Raw genomic sequence first — 18,909 nt, 5'->3', positions numbered from 1 at the left:
TTTAATAGAAAACCTAATTTTCCTTGTCACTGCTTTAGCATTAGAACTAACTTTAAACTCTTAACTATTACCAATGGTTACTATAAGATGATATCTGGCATTTATAGTCACATTTATGCAACAGTAAATGCAATAATATTGCTTGATTAGTCCAAACGATGTGAAGTAACTGAAAAAAAGCTTATTAACATACAGCTTGGTTTAAGGTAAAATGACTTAAGGGATCTTAAAGTATAAACTGTTTTCTTCATATTAACTCTTTTAATAGCATACAGTGCTAAAATATAGTTTTAGAACATTAGGCAAATTCAGAAACAAGTGATGTTATTTATAGTGTTCTTCAGTGCAGCTATTTCTGTTCTCAATTATTTTTTTCTTTTCTCATTTGCCAGTCCACAGTTAATCTGTAAAGCACTGCTGTATATACTCGTTTTCTCCCTTTCAAGACATAGTTACAATCAGTTGTTTAGGTTCTGCTCACAACGCCAGGGGAAAGAAATTTGATACTTTATCGTTCTGAGTGCCATAAATAAATAGCATCAGATAGTGAAAAAGAGAACACCAATACTTTCAGGCATAGAAAAGAATTGAGAAAGCATTTCATTTTTACTCTGTTCCCTAGCCTTTCCTTTTAACCTGATTATGCCTGGGATTGTTATGGGAAGCTAAGCATCTGACGGCCTCTGGTTCTTGCCAATAGTCTCTGTAAAAGCCTGCAAACAGTAACAGTGCTCTGAAGCACTGCAGTGATTCTGAAACAGGAATTTATGTTTCTATCTTCATACATATTCCAAAGGATTGTGCAGGGTATCTTCACAAGCTATTTTAAGAGATGTCTGCAAAGACCTTTGTTTCAGCTTTCCAGAACAGTCCAACATAGCCAATGAAGAAATGCTATACAACATTAACAGTATAATATTTTACTCTCACATATTATTTGACAATATCTGGGATTAATGTTTTTTGGTTAATTCCTTTGAGATTTATTCTAATATTTCTTACCAGTCAGGACAGGAAGAAGTCAAACAGTTTTATTTAGAGAAGAGGTTTTTTAAAAGGAAAAGCACACATGCAGTTTTCTACTCAATTATTTATCAAGTATGTTTGGATGGTTTTGTATGTTTTGTAAGCAAACATACTTACAGTACAGTGAACCCTCTAACAAAGTATACTGGAAATTTTTTTACAGAACCAGTATGACTGTGACAAGCTCATTCAAATGATGTTTGATAGGAACATAGATTTTCTTTAAAACTAAGTTTTGGAGGTGTGACTGAAGACCTCAGACTCTTATTAGGAATCTTGGGCACAAGAACATGTAGAGAAAGTTTTTAATTTTTTTTTTCCCCTCAGTGGTCATTATGAAGATGTCCATAAGTAAAAAATGTAGTATGACTGCTTTTGAGAAGATTTTTTCACCTTTTTTCAGAGATGTCTTACAAATGCCACATTCCTTTCTTTATAGGTGTCCCTTTGGTACCTTTAGTCTAAGGTACCTCAGAAGAGGTAATGATGCAAAGTTCAGATATTTCTATGCTTTTGCCAACTTGTAGTCTGTAGAGTTGTCAAAATAGCTTATTTTTAACAAAGACAAGCCTGCAGTATCAGTATTATCAGTTCCACCTTGTTTGTATTAGATTGCTGGTGAATACATATTTGTTTAAACAAATTTTATAATCATAGAATAATTAGGTTGGAAGGGATCTCTGAAGGCCATCTATTCCAACCCCTGCTTAAACCTAGTCAAATCAGATCAGGTTGCTTAGGGTGGTGTCCAGTTGCACCTTAAACATCTCTTAAGATTCCCAGCCTCTCTGGGCACCCTCATGTTTGGCCACCCTCATGAGTTGAGGTTTTTTTAATATGTTTTCAATAATAAAAAATAATCAGAATTTCCTGTTTTGCAATTTGTGTCCATTGCATCTTGTTTTATTACTGTGCACCTCCAATAAAAGTCTGAAAGCATCTTCTCTGTATCCTCTGATCAGATAATTATAATATCCTTCCTTAGAACTCCATGAAGAAAGGCATTCATGAAAATTGCCAATAATAATATGTACTGCTCACTGTTGACCAATTATTCAATGAATTGGTCATCCTTGAAAACAATACTGTGTAGGCAAAAATATATAGGCTGTATAAGTTCTAATTATTTCATCAGCTGATTTATTCACTCTCTGCTACTTTGTGAAAAATAAAAAGCAAGAAATCAGCTAGAATTCATAAAACTTTCAAAGCTTTATGAAATCTGAATTCATTAGAAGATTTATTCCTAGGAAATAATTTAGCCACTTTGACTTATAATGGAGCTTGAAGTGGGGAAAACAGTATCCTCCTAACAAAAATCAGACAGATTGGTTCCTAATTACAATGTTCTATGTTCCAGAGCCATGTAGTCTTTTGGGTTTTGTCTGTATTTTTCTCTGAGAAGAGACATCCATATAAAACAGCTGCAGCTCCAAAAGGACTTTCAGTGGTAAATTGATTTGATTGATTCAAATTTGATTACATACTGGAAACACATTTAGTTCAAGTTAAGCACATTAGCACACATCAGCTAGAATAAAATTCCAATTGCTTCTTTGTTATTCATTAATGGAACTTAATGACTCCAACAAAACATTAATGAAGAAAAAATATTGGCTTGCATAATTCATTTGGAAAAATTAATTAATTGTTGTATTAAGGGCAGCCTACTCCATATAGTAATTACTGAAGCTTTGGTGGGGAATTACTTCATGATATTTGTTTTGCAAGCTGTTGTTTACTCCTTTCATTTCACATTGATTTCGTTATGCAGATAGTATATTTTTCTTGCAGAAGGAAATTAAACACACTTCGAAACGATGATTGTAACTAAGTATTTACAATTGATAGGATGACTGCATTTTTACACTCAAGCTGTTAACATGATGTTTGCTACATTCAGCATCTACTGGAAAAATGAGAAAATTTGTCCAGACATAATATATGAAGTCAGGAAAGACCTTTGCAAGAGCTAATGTACCAGTTCCAATGGACAATAGAGATAGTAGTTTGGCTCAGCTGCACCTTTCCAATAAGTAGAAAATAACTTCTGGGGCCATATTTTCTTCTTGCTATGTTCCATTAAGAAATATGTGAGAACTTCCCATAAGATCTTAATATTAAGACATTGAAGGCATCTTCTAGAAACACTTTTTTTGCTTTTGTTCACATATTACTTGACAGCTACAAACAGAAATTTTATTTCAATGGACCTAAAACTTTAGGTAGAACTAGACCTAAATTAAGACAGAAGTCCCTACAAGAGTCAGGTAGTATGAGTTGCAGTCCAACCCCCTTTCCCTCACACATGTTTTAATCCTATGGATTTGTTGGGTCTGATGGAAGAGTAAATCCAATGCAGGCATTTATAGGTGAGACATTGCAGTCTTATTTTTTGGCTCCTAGCTTCCAGAACTAGGGACCAATCAAGGTCTTGGTCTGCTATTTACCCAGATCAGGATTTGGTCAAAGTACTCGGAAGCTCTCACATGTGCTGTGGGTCAAAGTTTCCTTAGCATGGAAATCCGCTCATCATGGAAAGAAAGGGAAGGAGGAGACTGGTGTGTCAACGGTACCGGGGCTTGCCCTTAACCCCAGAAGAGGGAAGTGTTGTGAGGTTCCAGTATCCATCCATCCATCCATGAATGGTTCCAGCATGCATCCCAACCATTGTGGTATGTAAATAAAACACCCCATAAGGGGGTCCAAAAATGCAAGCTAGACCAAGCCAACGAAAATGCTGCACAGAAATTTTTTCTCTCCTTTTGTTCTAGGTTCATGGTTAGGCATGCAGCTCCCTTTACTTTATGTTCATGGCAGATCAGTTTCAGTGGAAGGAAAGCATGAACCAAGAAACCATTCAGTAGGGCACCTGTCAGTGGGAGATGTCGACTGAGCTGATGAAGGCACTCCTGTTCCCCAGGTGAGCATTCTGTGCTATTTCTTCATGCAACAACTAGGTTTTTGGAGAAGATAAATACTTAGGCAGGAATCATATGTGCTCGTCTCAGGATCCTGGCCCTATTCTGCAAATAAGGCAAATAGAAGCTCAGTATGCAATTCCTACTTTTAAAGGAGCCTTAGTTCTTTACTGGAGCTAACCCTTAGCTGATAAAATTAATTTTTAATTGAAACCTGACATGAAAGTGATTTTAGGTTAAATAGCAGCCGGTATCATTCAGTAGTCTTGTTGACAGCAAAAACAAAGTTTGCCTGGAGGGATGCAGTTGACTGGAGCCAAGTGTCACTTACCTAATAATGGACAGCCAAGAAGAAAAAAAAAAAACATACCAACACAACACTTCCTTTAACTGTTTCCCCAAGGGCAGTAGGATTTTTGTTTTGTTTCCTTCCCTGGAAAAGAAATGTTCTTTCATCAGCGTTAGGTGAAAGGGAAATGTGTGAGTGAAAATATTACAGCCTTCTAACCAGACTCCCAGAAGTGCCAGTTCATTGAGCACTTGGAAGACTCTGCAGGCTTTAGATATAAAGTGGAACCATATGTCATCATATTGATAAAACTGTACAAAATAAATCAGAGTTTTGTTCTGTAGTTGGCTTCTCATTGCTGCTTAGAAATTTGGGGGTTTTAATGAACAGTGCTTGGCTATTTAATTATTGCTTTAATAGAAGAGTAAAAGCTACTTATATGTCTTTTGGAATTTCGGTCACAGCCCATGTACCATGTATGGCTTGCGATTTCTTTTTTTTCCACCTAAGAAATTAATTTTAGCAACTCCTCTTGCCTAACCAGCAAAGAAACTGCCTGACCACAGGAGATATGACCCAAAGCTTACTGAAATTTATGTGATCTTCTCACTGCATTTAGTAGGATTTGCATTAAATTTTGTACTTAGCAATATGCATGGAACATAGTAAGATAGAAAGCAGATACTGGAGATGTGTTAGTTTAGGCAGCCACAGTTGGAATGAATTTCTAAAATCCTCTAGAAATAGTTTTCTTAAGTGGCTATTTTACTACAAATATGAAGTCCTCTCATTTTACTACTAAGGCATGAGACAAACCACTGTAGGCAATTCTCTTTCGTGGGTTGGGGGGGGGGTGTCAAGAGAGGACTTTTTTCCAATTTCTCCTGTGATAACGGTGAAAAGAACATATTGTTTATGTAAACTGAGGTAGAAAGGGAAATTCTACTACCAAATAAAGGCAGAAGTTTCCTTCAACATAGGTGAAAAAAAGATGATTAGTAGAAGACCTAAACTTTCTTTTCATTAGCTTCTTGTCACTAGAATATAAGACTCTTTCTAGTGAAGCCGAGAATGACCCACAATATCAAAGGCTCAGTGGCTTCTGTGACTTTTACCGGTTGGCAAGCATTGACCAGCATGACAGGCTGAATTTTCTGCTGCTTTTGCAAGCAAAGGGTAAAATTAGGAAAGAATCTGAAGAAAACTCCAAGGTGCTACAGGGGATTCAGGTCTTCAGTCTCTCTCCTGACAGGCAGTGCCAAGGCCAGCAGCAAATGGAAGGGGAAGAAAGAAATGGTAGAAAACAGGTTTGGTTTTTTTTTTTCCCCCTGTCCATTTTCAACGAATGAACACCTAACATGCCACATGATGGCAGCACAGGCTGCAAAATGCAATGGAGTTGCTGTACACAGTAACCGGGACAGAGTAAGACAAACTAATGCTGAAGCTCCTGTCTTGCAAATGCTTCTAATGGGTAGGGTATCGATGAATACAACCAGCTGAAAAGTGCAAACCTGAGCTTCTCCTGTACACTACTCATGCCTTTGGAGAGCACTTTTCCAGTAAAGACCCTCTTCTTGAGATCATATAGGTATTTCTGCTCAGAATTGTAAGGAGTTATTGTCTCTAGTGACCTTCTTTTACTTTCTCATTGCCCCAAATTTTCCATGTTTTCTTTAAACAGTAATTCCTTCAGCTCAAGATGCATTTGCTGCACTCTGGGACCTGCTCCGCCTGCACAAGCTTAAAGTCATGGCTTAGCAGGGCAGGGCATGCTTGAAGGCAGAGACCGGTTCTAGCAGAAATCTTTGCTTTCCATGTACAGCTGTCTCTGGCACCATTTCAAAAATTTCAGGTTTCAAAACGAAAAGCAAAATGAACCACGGGAAGGAAAATAGTCTGTAATTTTGCTACCTGATTGAAGGCAGGCATGGGAGCTGTGGTGAAGGGTTGACTTTGAAAGCTGAGCAAGGTGCCCTTCTCCGCTGCCTTTTTAACCTCCCTTTAGGGTTTTTTTGCTTCCTTTCTGTCCAAGCTTAATCCTGACCATCTGACTTTATGTCCCTTTTTCATCTGTCAACGATTAAGAAGTATATAGTAGACAAACATGCAGTAAATGAAAATATGAAAACTATAATGCTCACAAACTGAAATAGCAGTCTTAGAAACAAAAACGGATAAATCACTTTATCTGGCTATGGGATAGTTGTGCCTTTTAATTCTATTTCATCCTAAAATGCTTTGTGGAAGATTTTTGCAGTTTAAGAGTTACTGTAGTGTTTAGTCCGCATTTCGCTTATTTGCAGTAGCCCAGGAAGCAGTTTTGGGTTGGAACAGGTATTTTAAACTCTCGCTTTACTGCCATCGTATGCTGCCATCCTGAGGCCAATTCTTGCAGCGCATATTAAACCGTGCAAACTACTGGCTGGTTCTGCCGGACTGCACAAACGCTGTGCTTCACTGCTTCGTGAAACACTACTCCAGATCACCATTTGAGTCTATTTAAAATCATTGCAATTTCAGTGGTAGCTCAAGATAAGTTTTTATTTTCATTCCAAGTAGGTAAATTAAATTTCATTTTTAATAAGCACACAAGCTTTTATTGTACTTTCGGTTTGTATTTCTGGTTTGAAATCGTGCTAATTACTATTTTTATGATTGAAGCCTAATTTGATGTTCTCCTTCACTAGATGCATATAATCCTGCCTGATACAATCATTCTTTGCCTTTTGTGGATCATAGATTATCTGTCTCCAAATGGTGTATAACCTATATTTGAGTACTATTATATAGTACTCAACTTATATTGAGTACCTGTTATATTTGAGTACTAAATGCTGTCCTAGAATTGGAAGGATGAGTATGTTATCTTCATAGCTGCACGCTATTTCTAATGTATGCTTTTGTCATAAGAAAAAAGCCCTGAAATGAAACTTTAATATTAAAATTAAGCAATTAAATATGGAGGGAGGGAAACTGGGAAGATATATTTTTATGATTACTCAAAAAGCTTAAATGTTTAACTGAACTAGTAAGAACCTTTGTAGGTTCTTTCCTTTGTGAATCCACATGCAGTATCTTCCTCCTCTTCTTTCATTGATTGAATCATGGAGAGTGCTGAACCTATTTCGTCACATCTTTTTCATGGAAATTATCATCTAGGTACTCATTCTTGCATCTGCTCTCCTTCCCCCCCTCGCCCCCCCCCCCCCTGTTTCTCAAGGAAGGCAATTAAGAATTTCCCTGGGTAGAAACAGAGTCCCACAAGTTTCTTCCACAACCCACCATAGCAGAACTGGTGAAAGACTGGGTGTTAGATTCAACATTAGTTTATCTATCTTCTCTGTTTGTCCTGATTACTGTGTACAGCAACTCCTGTGCGGGAGATTTGCTCCTCTGTTCAACTGTGGATTCTTGTGTGCCAGGGAGCTCCTCTGCTTTGGCCTGATAGGCAGAATGGGAGTTGAAATGTCAACCAAGTCATATTATAGGCTGGACTAGTAGTTAATGTAGTCCTGTACTGTGTTTCTAAAATCAACTGCAAACATTTTAAATGATCAAGCATAAAACTCCTTATTATTAGCAATGAAATTGCTTGTTTTCAAGTAGTGTTGGTCTTATAGTCTGAAACACGATAGCTTTAACTGTTGTCTCTGCCATCCTCCCTAATGTAACTGCAGTGTTTTGTTCTTTATGTATAACATTAAATGCTTTAGAACTAATTGCATAAGGCAAGAAGCACAGGATGGAGCTTCAGGACATGCGCTTTCTGCAGGACGATCCAAGTTTCCCAGGCTCTCTTTCAATCAATCTGAAATAGCTGCTCTCAGGATCTTCAGGAAACACTGAAAAAGCTCAGCTAAACTTCTTCCCAGGGGTTTGACAGCTGGCAAGAGGGAAATGTAGGAGTAGGAAGTTGTGGGACAGGAGAAAGAAAACTTGCAAGCTCTCCATACTTACTGTTGTGGAGTACATTGAGCTGTAAAATTGATTCAGTATCTTTATGCTGTGATTTTAAGTTAGACCAAGAATACATACAGCCTGTAGCTAGATGCCCTTTTTAGTGCTTCTACAAATACATTAAATATGGAATTCTAATGGTTTTCTGCAGGGGTTTCTTTGGGAAAACTTGAAGGGCTAGATCCAGTGGAAGTCAGTTCTGGAAATACTGCATCCTATTTAAGCATGAAGTGGTACGAGTCTTTCTAATCTCTGTAAGTACATGCAGCTAGATTTGCATTAATAATTTTTTTCTTTAAAGAAAATTTGTGATTTGATCTAATTCTTGCCTATTGAAGATTTCTTAGGTAATCAATTGAGAAGTGAGCTTGGAGAAAAACAGCTTGTAACAGATTTGTGAGAATATTATAATTAAAACATTAATGGCTTGTTGAAACTTGTATAATTATGAAAATCAATGCAGTAAAGACACTCAGTTATCATATATGAATATTAGGAAAAGAGGAGAAGTACAGATTAACTCAACTGAGATACAGAAAAATTTCATCTCTTTACAGTAACATGAAATAAATTAAGAAACATGAAGTTTGTGAATAAGTGTTTTACAAAAACTATAATTATCATTTTGAGAAAAAAGTCATGTTTTCCATTCTAAGATGAATGTAAATATTTATACTGCTATGAGTACACAAGAGAAACAGCATAAAAAAAATATCACTATATGATAAAAGTCAGGTGGAATACTGCGGTACTGTTACATCTGTTGGCTGGAGAAGTAGCCAGCTGCGTTAGACAGTGTTGTACATCTGCTAATGCTGTCCTTCACCTTTCAATCAAATGCTGCTTTGGTTTGCTTCTGTCATAGTTTAACCCTGGTAGGCAGCTAACACAGCTGCTCACTTACTCCCCTGCAGCAGGATGGGGAGAGAATCAGAAGGGTGAAAGTGTGAAAACTCATGGGTTGAGATAAAGACAGTTTCATAGGGAAAGCAAAAGCTGCACGCACAAGCAAAGCAAGGAATTCATTCACTCCTTCCCATGGGCAGGCAGGTGTTCAGCCATCTCAAGGAAAGCAGGGCTCCATCATGCATAATGGTTACTTGGGAAGACAAACGCCATCACTCCAAACATCCCCCCTTCCTTCTTCTTCCCCAGCTTTATATGCTGAGCATGACATCATATGGTGTGGAATAACCCTTTGGTCAGTTGGGGTCAGCTGTCCCAGCTGTGTCCCCTCCCAACTTCTTGTGCACCCCCAGCCTGCTCACTGGCAGTGTGAGGAGAAAAGGCCTTGACACTGTGTAAGGTCTGTTCAGCAATAACTAAAACACCCCTAACTCGTCAACACTGTTTTCAGCACTAATCCAAACCATAGTAGCATACAAGCTACTATACCGCAGCCAAAACCAGGACAACTTCTTTAGAATATACACTCTGTAGCGTAGGCTCTTCTCGTTCGCTATCTGCTTGTTGCAGATTAGGCATAGTGAACCTCTGACCTATGCGTCTTACTGTTAACTGGTGTAATTTAAGACACTGAAGTCTTTAGCTACAAGGCTGGTACCAACCCTCTTACAGGAATAAAGGATTAAGATAAAGAAAAATATCTGCTGCAATTTAAAGAGCATAAACACTGTTTCTCCAGCACGTAGCACCATTACACTTTTTTACTCCCAACCTTCATTTCAGTGGTGTGAGTTCCTTTCCTAATGTTTTTCATGCAACTGCAATAGTTTAGACTAATACCTTAGCAAAAGAGGTTATCTCAGCCAGAAAAAAAAATAAATCTAGTTATTGAGTAGATTGTAGAAAAGTTATGCTATGTTGAAATGGGGAATTGGACAAAGGTCTCCTTCTGTCTGTCTTAAGTACTTCACTGTGTTATCAGCCACATATTTAGCTAAAGGTGAGCAACTTAGGTGGCTGAAGGAATATATAACTAAATCAGCATTTGTTGCTAGCTAAGCAAATGGGCTTAAAAGTAAGGAGCAGGATGTAAGAGTCACCTAAATTATTATAAGAAATGAACTCCAAAATCCCGAACCATCCAAGGAGAACAGTCTGCCTAGAGGTCCTACTGACTGATTATACTAGGATGACTATAACACTGTTTCTCCACTGTGAGGCCCTGAGTTTCTCCCTATGTAAGTTCTCTGTCTGGACAGAAAAGCTCCCAACTGGTTTATCCTTGAGAATGAAATGAGAATTTGAATATTGAGGGTATCAACAGAGATCCAGAACCTGATACGTCTTGCAGTGCAACTCTTTCAATAAGACCTGTGTAGTATGTGTATATTCCGCACTGCAATAGTAGCACTCCTATTTACAACACTAATTGTGTTTTATATAGAGACAGTCAGTGCACTGGGCTGAAATGACATCCAATACAAAGCTGTCTTTGACTTCAGCTAAAATCTCACTTGCTTTCCACAGTGTAAATGGTTTTTGTGCCTTTGCAAAGTGTTTCCATTTCTTCCTTTCAGAAGCTTTAACTGTTCATACCGCAGTAAAGTATCTGCTCCTGAGACACATTTTTTATGTGCTCATACTACACAGCCACATGTCGTTTTGTTGTTTAGGATGAGCATGTGTCTGCAAAAAGGTGACTGGCAGCTGTAAAACTGAACATCACTTACCATTAAATCTATGAAGCAGGTGACATTCCAGCAATTTTAGGTCAAAACAGCCCATATTGTTTTGTCCCTGCAAAAAGGTCTTCACCCACAGCCAAGAGCAGAACTGACACCTGCCGGGTCTGTGACAGGATATGTGCTCTGCACCCACTGAAGTAGCTCCTGGTGCTTTACCCTGCTGTTCTTACTGATGAAGATTCATTGGGAATCAGCCCAAGAGATGAATGCTGCAAGTCTGAAAGGGCACAAGACTTAAGGAAGTATTGCCAGCTTGCTCTTGCCTGCATTTGTATCTTAGATAGCAGTGAGGTATATGCACTCCATTCTGGTTCACTTTTCCTGTGAACCTCAAGGGTTACTACTTATCCCCAAGAGGCATTTTTGCCACTGTTTCTTTTGCTTCTAGTCTGCATTTCCTCTGACAGCTACTATACTACAATATTATTATCTTACATATGAACATCATGAAGCATTTGGGAATGCAGTTGATACGAACAGCAGTGGAAAAAAGTGATATAGCAGTTCCATCTACATAGCACAGTGCAGATGAATAGGAACAGATCTGTAGAGCCAACCAGTTGATGTTGAGGAGCAGTGTTCACATTGCATGTGTTTCAGGAGACTTTATGGCTATTCTGATCCCATGGGCTGTGTGTTCCTGTGTGTTTCACTCTTCAAGGTGAGGGCCAAAAACAGGACAATGAAAAAGAAGACACAATGGAAGAATAAAGAACTTTCACAAGCAAGAAATAGAGATTACGTTGATGATGTGTACCTAAGCAAGCTAAAATAAAAATCCACCCCTCAGCTTCTGAACTCCTGCTTCCGGGCGTTCACTGATCACGTTTGTAGTTTGGTGTTCTGTAATAGGTTATTCACTTTGAAGAGTTTAATCTTCCTTATAGTCTAATCTTCCTCTCAAACATGATTTTCTGACAATTGTGTTGGCCCAGTTGCCTCACAGAGCATTGTATTTTAATGTTACTTTCCAGGAGAGTAAACTAAAGAGTCTTATGTCTTTTGGCAAAATTAGCTTTACTGAGTGTCTCATGTGGCAGGACTCAGCTTTAGTTGCTCAACATCTCTCTTCTTCTATTGCATTTATGTTTGATCTTGCCCATGACTGAGTCATTGTTGTGGGAAATTTTGCAATCGTTGTTCTTTGAGAATTTTTATTATCATAGTAATTTTGTTGAAGGCCAATTAAATCATGTTGGTAAGACATGTTTGGACAGTAAGAGGAGACTGCCTTGTAGCAGCAGAACAATACTCAGTAACAGTGTCAAATCACATCAAGTAACAAACCTCACAAACAGATATATGAATTTCAGCTTGCTTTTTAAGGCAGGTTGCATGACCAAAATAGAGGCTAAGGAGCAAGTTGATGTAAATCGGATATTTGTACATCTGCTGGTGGATGCATAGGTGGAAGCAATACTTTTAAATACATTTCTCGCCTCTTTCTCTTTTCTCCTCTTCAGAAATTTTATTCATTGAGCAACTAGGAATTTTAGCATTTTGAAGGGGTTGCTGGAATACATGTTGTCTCTGCTCATTTCCTCTCATAGCCTTTCCCTTTCCTGTGTTTGCCTGGAAGGGAAAGGAGAATTTGATGCAAATCTCAAAGACAAACAAATCAGAAATACCATTTTGAGAAATGGAAAATGTTCATGTCAGAACATCAGGAGATGAAGATGGTATTTCTTCCGTAAATGTGAAGAATTACTTTCTCAGTGAATTAAAATTGTAACAATTTTTTATATAAGCTCAAAGATGTGGTTGGTGCAATACTTCAACTTTTTTTTTTTTTAATTTGGCTTGAAAATTGTTTTGAATAACTCATATGCACACAGCCATTATCCACATTTAAGCTAACTAGTTTTGATATGTGCCTTCTGCCTTGATCTTAACTACTTTTAATATTCTCTTCATTCTTAGTATGATGCTATCAGTTGTCCCAGATTCTGCACCTACTATGTCATCAAAATTTTTCTATGCTTCACTAGCAAGATGTTCACCAGTTCCTGCACAGCTATAGACTTACTAGTTGATCCAGACAAACAAATCCTGTTTTCCTTGTGCATTTGAGTTTCACAGCCTGGGGTGCATATGACCTTGACTTAAATAATATCAACAAATTTGTCACTTGACGTTTTTATAATATTAAACCTGTCTCCTTTCTGCTTTTATTGCAATGAACCTGTCTTTCCATGTGGAGTGGCACAGATAAATATGGTAGCTGTTGCTGAAGGCAACTAGAAAAACATTATATCCCCGTGTATCTCTAAATTTAGTGAAATTTGATAAGAAGTCCATGAAGAACCTCGTGCAGTATTAATTTAGGGATGGCTTGTTACTGTGTCAGACAGAAGAGAGGTTTATAGCAGATCCCAGATCTCACATTCCTTTGACAAGCTGCTGGGTCATACAATCCCTGCATTGGGCAAGAGTGCCCCAGTCATTGGAGCAGTGTCTACGTTGACATTTTGCTCTAGAGCATTCTGAAGTGAATGTCCCAGTCATCCCCACTTACTGCATGCCGGTGCAGTTCTCAGACCAGTTTTGGTACCAGCAAACTGGATTTATTTAGGAGGAAACTCAATCAAAAGCTCTGCTCTGTGTGTTCATCAAACACACTCATCACTCCTAACGAAGATGTAAAGCTTCAGACAGTGAGCAGCCCTTTGAATAGCCTCTAATCACAGGGAGGGGACATTCAGGTCAGGGAACCAGGCTAAATCTTCACTGAGGCCACCTGAAATTGCTCTAACAATCTTCAGTGTATAAGCAGAGGCCTTGGCACCAAGTGCTTTAACCTACTAGTCCAGCGTTGGTGTGCCAGACTGTTTGCTAATGTAAAAGTAGCCCAAGACTCCTACAGCCCCCATTGGATTAGCCTTTGGGGCTCTGGTCACCTTCTTGTGGAGTGTGCAGGGAGATTCTGGAAAAGCCACCTCATGCTAGCAATTTCCAGCACTATCTTGCAATGGTCCAGCTGCTGGATTTTAAATGATATTTAAAAAGGGAGGGATTGCTCCATTGTAACCAAACAGATCTATGCAGATGACAAATCATTTCCAAACTCGGTTTTTGCTCCAGTTCAGTCTTTTCTTGCAGTAATTAACTTATTCCATATTTTACGTGTGCAAAAAAGTTTCAGTTTACTTTCAGTAAAAGAGTAAACCATGGTTTCAAAGTTAGGTCTGTTCTCATGATACTTGTTGATCAATGTTCTCTCTAACTCATTCTCTGTAAAACAGGTTGTATGTAGATGCTTATTAAGGCACAAATGTTGAATGATTTGCCCATTTTTTGTTGCAATGTCCATCACGGCACAGGCCATAGAGAGGAAATATGTACTCCATAGCCTGGGATGGATGTGCTGACTATCGGTCTGTTATTCTAATGTCGAAAAGAGTCAATTAATACTTCCATTTTTTATCTGAATTTACATGCATCCTTGTACATTTATACTCTATCATTATACCAATGGCTAAATAATGTTCTGTTCCCGTTCTTGTTAACTGCCTTTTGCAGTTTCTGTTTCTATCTTACTCGTGTTCCTAACATTAATGAAACCAACTTTCAGTTGTAGCTGTGGTCCTTGTATAACAGTAACAGTGCAGCACCAATAGCTTCATGCACAAATGGCAGGGAAGGGAGTATTCTGTCAGTCAGGTCTGTCAGTGTCTGTACCTGCAGATCTTTATGTACATAAATGTGTGTGAAACTGATAGCCACCATCTGACACCTTGCTACAAGTCTGCAGTCAAAAACACAACCGCTGCTTCCAGGATCAGCTGATTACATAGGCTATCTCCTGCTTAAATCAAACCATGCTTTTCAGCTGCAATAACAACTAATCAAACCGTAGTTTATTTTATTACAACACCTACCCTGCTTTGACCAATTAAACCATCTCTTATTGTTCAAGCAGAAGTAACTGCCTTGGAACTGCTTAACTATCCGACAGCTTGCAAGGTTCATCCTCCGTGTTAAAATCACAACAAGCAGATTCTTCATCCCATCTACATATTTTCCTCTTCTTTTACATATATATTATCATGTGCATGTACATCTCCCCAAAAAAGATAGAAAGCATTTAAAGGTCTAGAAAATGAGTTCCAAAATTTGTATTTGTCAGAAGGGCGGCACTGCAGTTTACTCCAGCAAACTGTCACAGGAGATGTTAGGATCAAATGGTATTCAGGAGTGACTTCCAGTCTTTCTGTAACTGTACCAAATTTCAGAAAATTTATAGTGCTGCATTTCTGGCAAGCATGTATTGCATTGCTGGCTGGACCCTCCTCTTTTCCTCCATGGAAATGCAAACCCATTTCCAGAAATATGATGCAGAGCAGTGCAGGCCTGGCATGTTCTCCCAGGCTTGGCACCTCCCATGACGCCTGCCCATGGCTCAGCAGCAAGGGCTGCCTTGCCAGGGCGCAGAGCTGAGAATGGTGTAGAGACCTGCACTCTTGGTACAGGGAAGGATGCAAGAAATGAGGCAGATATTACTGAGGCAGATTAAACTCTCATTCCTGCCAACAGATCGTACTTAAGTAAGAGTTTCAGTTGGCCTGTCCTCTCACACGCTTCCTCTTTGAAGGGGTGAATACTACAAAAGGAGTACTGAGAGCAGAAGTCACCTTTTTTTTTAAGTGGGGTAGTTGGAAAGAAATGCATATTCTTCCAAAAGCAGTGGCTCAGAGATCTTTCACATCATGTATTATACCTTATTCTGATACATGAAAACACAGTACCAAAAGAGGGTGTCAATGCAAACATGTAAGAGAAATCAGAATAGACTTTGGCAAAATGAAATAATTTTCATAAGAATGGTGAGGGAGATAGACTTTCATCAGTCAGTGTTTACACCTGACTTCATTCAAAGATAAGTGAGCCTTACAGTGAACAAAGAGGACAGAACTATTTCTAACATTTTCCTGTCACCATTTTTGTGGTAAGAGTGAACCAGGCTTTCTTTTTTCCTGATAATCACATTACAGACTAGTGTGATCCATGGTATACTGTCAGCAGTACACAAACAAATGAGACAGCTATCCTACGAAACAATCTTATTATCTAAAACATCACTAGTTAGAGAAAAAGTTTTGGCTTTTTTGTCCTGAATCTATACTGCACACTAGGCTTAATATTTTGTCAAACAATTTTTTTCTCCCATACAATTTCTGTAAGATAGATGAAAACTAATAAAGCTAACACCACAGAGGTTATGATTGTCTGTAGTGCTACCTCACATAATGGTATGATCCTTGTTTTTTCATTGTGATATTGTTATTTCCTTCATAATTTTTAGGTGTAAAAGATTATATGTTGTGTAAATGCTTGCCAGCTGTTAAAAGCACTGTGAATCTGGAGTTCTAGCTATCATCTGGTTAATTCAAGTTGCGAGAAAACAATAAAATTTTACTTTCAGTAACATGTACAGCCATTGATCATCAGCGAAGGCTCTTTTGTGTTACTACAGAAGTCAGCAGTAGCATGAGAAAATCATGTACCCTGTGATTATTATCTAAAGGCTTCCTGTATTTGCTTTATGTTAGTGTTATATGCTTAATTTCTTCCCTTTAGTTTTGTTACTGATGTAGTGACTGCTTGAGCTGTGTACAAAACAAAACCCAAGTTATAAAGTGATCTTAAGGCAAGGAAAAGGTGCCAACTGCTTTTGTGTTCTAGAGCACAGGTGGAGCATAAAACCTCATCATATACTCTTTGATCTGGTTAAATTATACCCTCCTTAAAGTGGGAGGAAAGAGATGGGTCTTTATGGGCCTATTTTATCTGTTTAAACGTTTATGTGATAAGTCTGTAGTGGTTTGGCTGTAGTTATGGGATGGCTTAATTATAGGTTGATCCGGCAAAGCTACCTGTATTTAAAGAGTTGCACAACGCTTCCTTGTTTGCCCAAGACTACTTTCAGTCACTCATAATGATTTCAACAAATAAAGGTAGTTTGCATTGAAAATCTAAGTTGTTGGGCATCAGGTGGAGGCTGATTTTTTTCTCAACAGCATATTTACCTTTAGCTCAAAAGTGTAATGCTTTCTTAGAAAGTGAAAAAAATAAAATAAAAAACACACACACCCACACACAACCTACCTGTTCAAAAGTTCCGATGTCTCTAGCTTTTTAAATAAAACCTTGACTATTTCCCAGGGATTACTCTACTGTCAGGTATATGTGTATTGGTATTCTTGGGAAAAACGTGGTCACAACTGTCATGCTTGATCAAATCGTGAGTCTGATTTGCACTTTGCAGATAACTCATTAGAGCCTGTTGGCTCATATGTAAACAATGACCTTTCTGAAGTGTGTTTCATCTAAGAATCTTTGAGGTTGACCAAGGCTTTCCTATCAGTTGTCACTGTAACTGTGGGCCTCGTAGCTGAAATTAGATACACAGGTGAGATTCATTTGACCAAATAGACACCTTTATCTTCAGATTAAATGAATTATGACCCAAAACTCCATTTTCTAAATCACTGCTAACTATAAATTCACTGCAGGATGATTACCTCATTTGTAGATGTCTACATTTTTAGATGCTTATGCTAAGTTATTTGCTTTTTCCTCTCATACCCTGTACTGCCTCTCCTGGTGTGCAGACAGCCCACTCAGATGCGGATGTCACAGGAGCTGAACTGGAAGAAGAGAGGGTAAATTGCAACAAAGATGTTTGACATATGAAAAAAAAATAGACCATTTGGGAGGTAAGAGATGATACCACCATTTACCCAGAGACATGTCGTGGGGCCAGGGCTGAGAACAAAGAAAGCAAAGGGGAAGAAAAAACTAAGGTAAGAGAGGGATCTGGAGGCTTAGAGCTAAAGAAGGCAAGTCCTAAAGTAGTATGAGGAGGCTGGGCTCAGAGAACAGAACAAACTGCTTTGGGAGTTGCTCGAACATAAACAATGTTGGTTCTCCAGGCTCCTCCAAACCATATGAAGCTAGTACTTTGGGGTTGCAGATTTCTTCAAGGTACTTGCTGATGGAAAGCATTGCATACAGAGTTTTCAATGTGCTCCAGCCTAAACAAGACTCTAGATGTTTGAAAACTGTGCAAAACAATGTATCACTCCTGTAGATCTCCTTGCTTAGGTTTGCTGATCATCGGTATTAGCTGGGCAACTTTTAATCTAGCAAATCTCATTTTTATACATACCCTTTTTTTTCATGTCACAGATTTATCTGAAGACATTACAGCGGTTTGAATGAATATTTGCATTGTTCTACTTGAAGTGGATATATACTGAAGGGTAATAATCAATGAATATTTGGGTGGAAATCAACAATACTTCATGGGAAAACGCATACTGTCCTCTAAGAAAGATAAATCTGCTAATGCTGTAAGGCCAAAACAAAAGCCATGGCAAACAATAGATTTCATGGTAGTTTATTTTCAGTATAAGTAACTCTATTAGACAAGTCAGTGCCCTTCTCATCTCAGGTATATTTCTGTTCTACTAACACAATCCTTTTAATCTAAAAAGCTTGCCTTGGATGCATTCAGAAGACACTGAGTGGGATTAAAAGAGCAAGAACAGCTCCTTGTGTAATAGCCTTATGATAAAAGAATGCTTTGCCCCCTTACCTTCCCCCTGGGAAAATACTTAAAACCAGGAAAAAAGCAAGATCAACGGGAGACTTCAAATCCCATTTTCATTGTGATGCGTAAGTATAGCCTTAACTTGAGGTTGACTGAGGTTGAGGTGACTCAACTCATTTTCAGGCCTTTTTCCTCTCCCTTCCCACCAGTTTCTTCCCAGCTCAGTTGCCCCAGCACTCAGCACTGTGGATGCAACAGCCCTCCATCTCATGGATATGGCCAGCACACAAACACTGAGCTCAGCCCTCTGACACCTGCTGCTTGATGAGGCAGCATGGAGTGCCGGGGCACAGGGACCCCCTCCACACTGCCTGTGTGCCCACACTCCTCCTTCCCTTACAGGCCCCAGAGCATCAGATAACACAGGGCTGGAAGGAGTGGCACCCTCTGTATGAGCTATAGCTGAAACACATCAATTGCCTGAATATTGACAGCAGGTGAATATTGAGG

The sequence above is a fragment of the Ciconia boyciana genome, chromosome 2 (genome assembly GCF_034638445.1).
Source record: "Ciconia boyciana chromosome 2, ASM3463844v1, whole genome shotgun sequence".
Classification (NCBI taxonomy): Eukaryota; Metazoa; Chordata; class Aves; order Ciconiiformes; family Ciconiidae; genus Ciconia; species Ciconia boyciana.
This window is presented reverse-complemented; position numbering follows the sequence as displayed.